This window comes from Pinus tabuliformis, chromosome 9 (genome assembly GCF_031772625.1).
Source record: "Pinus tabuliformis cultivar Carrire ecotype Pingquan chromosome 9, CPIR1, whole genome shotgun sequence".
Classification (NCBI taxonomy): domain Eukaryota; kingdom Viridiplantae; phylum Streptophyta; class Pinopsida; order Pinales; family Pinaceae; genus Pinus; species Pinus tabuliformis.
In genome coordinates this window covers 1,057,238,304-1,057,241,852 of record NC_142307.1, presented here as the reverse complement: position 1 = coordinate 1,057,241,852, position 3,549 = coordinate 1,057,238,304, and the positions used below count along the sequence as shown (strand labels likewise).

General features: G+C 45.0%; 1 pseudogene; it reads right to left on the bottom strand.

Annotated features, from left to right (window-relative positions):
* Positions 1 to 1,044: 1,044 nt before the first annotated feature.
* On the bottom strand, positions 1,045 to 2,857 carry LOC149152348 (18S ribosomal RNA; annotated as a pseudogene).
* Between the last annotated feature and the right edge of the window lie 692 nt (positions 2,858 to 3,549).

The following is a 3,549-nucleotide window of genomic DNA, read 5'->3' as shown; positions in this document are numbered from 1 at the left end:
TTCTTTGCATCCATAAGGCCAAATCTAAGTGAGGAGATTCTTGTCACCAAGGAGAGAGAGGCTTGTTTCCCATCCCAGCAAGCTTTGCAAGACTTGTGTAGCTGATTACCCAGCTAAAGGAGGATTTGACGTCAGAACTATGGTTGTATTCTTCTTTGTTGTTTATCAATAATAGATGACTATCATTATGGTTCCACTCTCATTGTCCTTTGTAATGATTGATGTTGAGTTATATCTTTTTTGACTGATATATAATTGCGTCTATTGGATTTTATGCTTGTATTTGTGCTGTTCTTTGCATGTGCAGGTGTCCAATCACGGAGATCATGGGGATCGTGACCGGCCGAAGCAAAGGAACGAGAGCGACGTCTCTTCTACGAATATTAGCGTTGGAATCCAAGTAGGTTCTCATCATCCACCTTTAATTTGCAATTAGGAACTTGCGTGATAGCATTGTTTGATTGTTGCTAGACCCGGTCTAGGCTAGTAGGGATCATCTCTGCCCGTAGAGGGGATTTACCTCCACAACACCCCTCACGGAAGGTTTGAGCTACCAGGTGCACAAGCAACCATTCCCTCGACCCAACCACCAGAAAAAAAATCTCACCCAAGCAAAACATCAACCAACGCCGCCTTTTCGAGAGAACCAACTATGGAATCCCGCACCCTTGGCCCATGCCTTCCAATGAACAAAATACCAAGCATTTCCACTATGAATGAGTCTAACTTTATCCATTGTATTTCCCAAGCACCTCAACTACAGCAACCATGCCCAGCCAAATAGATCGTCGGAAGGGCTCCCAAGAAAAAAGCTTCCGAACCCCCTACAAAAACACACTGGGGGAATGAAAAATAAAGGATGGGTGGGACAAGCACAAGCATGGCTTGCAGGCACACACACGAAAAAACAAGCGTTACCACAAGAGAAGTAACCAACAATGTTCCCACCAAACACCAAACCCGCTCCCCTAGAGACACACCACATAGTCCCACATTGCAATCGAAACCCAACCAACCTAAACCAGAAAAGAAAACCCATGCTATCAATGATCCTACTGAAGGTTCACCTACGGTAACGTTGTTACAACTTCTCCTTCCTCTAAATGATAAGGTTCAATGAACTTCTCATGATGTCGACGGTCGTGAACCACCATTGTCAACACAATCCAAACACTTCACCAGATCATTTAATCGGTAGGAGCGATGGGCAGTGTGTACAAAGGCCAAGGACGTAGTCAACACGAGTTGATGACACGTGCTTGCTAGGAATTCCTCATTGAAGACCAATAATTGCAATGGTCTATCCCCATCCCGATGTAATTAGAGAAGATTTCCCGATCCTCTTGAACCAGGAAGAAAAACTCACTGGCTGCATCAGTGTAGTGTGCTTGCAGCCCAGAACATCCAAGGGCATCACAGACCTATTATTACCTCAAAATTCCATGGCCTAAATGGCCATAGTCCCTCTAAGAAGCTGGCCGCGAATGGGAACCTCTGCATAACTAGTTAGTAGGCTGAGGTATCATTCGTTATCAGAATTAACCAGACAAATTGATCCACCAACTAATAACGACCATGCACCACCACCCATAGAATCAAGAAAGAGCTCTCAATCTATCAATCCTTACTATGTTTGGATCTGGTAAGTTTCCCCGCGTTGAGTCAAATTAAGCCACAAGCTCCACTCCTAGTTATGCCCTTCCATCAATTCCTTTAAGTTTCAACCTTGTGACTATACTCCCCCCGGAACCCAAACACTCTGATTTCCTAGAAGGTGCTGGCAAATTCCTTAGAGCAACATCTGTCGATCCCTAGTCAACATCGTTTATGGTTGAGACTAGGATGGTATTTGATCGTCTTCAAGCCCCCAACTTTCGTTCTTGATTAATGAAAACATGCTTGGAAAATGCTTTTGTAGTGGTCCGTCTTTCAGAAATCCAAGAATTTCACCTTTGACAATGAAATACGAATGCCCCCGATAGTCCCTATTAATCATTACTCTGGTCTCGAAGGCCAACACAATAGGACCCAACCCCTATCACGTTATTCCATGCTAATGTATTCAGAGCATAAGCTTCCTTTGAGAACTCTAATTTTTTCAAAGTAATAGTGCTGGAGCTGTGACCCAGCCAATTAAGGCCAAGAGCATGCCGCCGACAAAAGGGATGGAAGGTCAGGTGCACAACGAGTAGTTGAATCGACCTTTCCAACCGAAGATCCAACTACGAGATTTTTAACTGTAACAACTTAGATATATGCTATTGGAGCTGGAATTACCATGACTGCTGGCACTAGACTTGCCCTCCAATGGATCCTTGTTAAGGGATTTAGATTGAAATCATTCCAATTACCAGACTCGATGAGCCCAGTATTGTTATTTATTTTCACTACCTCCCCATGTCAAGATTGGGTAATTTAAAAGCCTACTACCTTCCTTGGATGTTGTAGCCATTTCTCAGGCTCCCTCTACGGAATCAAACCCTAATTCTTCATCACCTATCACCACCATGGTAGGCCTCTATCCTACCATCAAAAGTTGATAGGGCAGAAATTTGAATGAATCATCGGTAGCACAAGGGCTATGCGATCCGTCGAGTTATCATGATTCACCAAAGAAGCGGGAAAGCTCGTGATGGCCTTTTATCTAAAAAATGCATCCCTTCCAAAGAGTCGGGACTTGGTGCACGTATTAGCTCTAGAATTACTACGGTTATCCTAGTAGTATGGTACCATAAAAAAAAATATAACTGATTTAATGAGCCATCCACAGTTTCACATTCTGAATTAGTTCATACTTAGACATGCATGGCTTAATCTTTGAGACAAGCATATGACTACTGGTAGGATCAACCAGGTAGCACCCTCCCACTTCAAAGGGCATTCTAGGTGCAATCTTTCCAAGAGCCAACCTTAACACCCATCAAGTCAAAGAGATATCAAAATATCATGTAAAACTTTTATGCCTTGCACCTCTTGCATCCCAAGAAGGGAGCACACGCAACATGCCAAGGACATGGCGAACAAATGGGTAGACCTGTTGAGCCACAATGCACCCAGGCCACTCCAGAGTTTGCAACCATGCCCCAACCAACAAGAAAACGAGTGACCACTCACGCACTCCCTTAGAAATGCTTCCAAAAGCCTCCATGCCCCACACCAAGGTCACCTAGGAGTCCACCCGGACATCAACAATGGTGGACCTCGATCTCCCGATCACCTACGGTAGCCTCGATGCAAAGGAAATAAATGGAGAATGACCAACCATGCAACCTCTATATTATAAATGAGCCCCAACTCTCCTCGCCCGGCACTAAGGCCACCTAGGAATCCACCCGGACAGCAGCAACGATGGACCTCGATCTCCCTATTGCCTGCGGCAGCCTCGATGCAAAGGAAAAGGAAGGAAGTAAAAAAAGGATGACCGACCGCAAATCCAATCATAGAGAGGACATACAAACCTCCTCGTCCCTCACTGATGCCACCTAGGAGTCCACCCGGACAGCAGCACCAGTGGTCCTCGATCGGATGGTCACCTACGGTGGCCTTGAC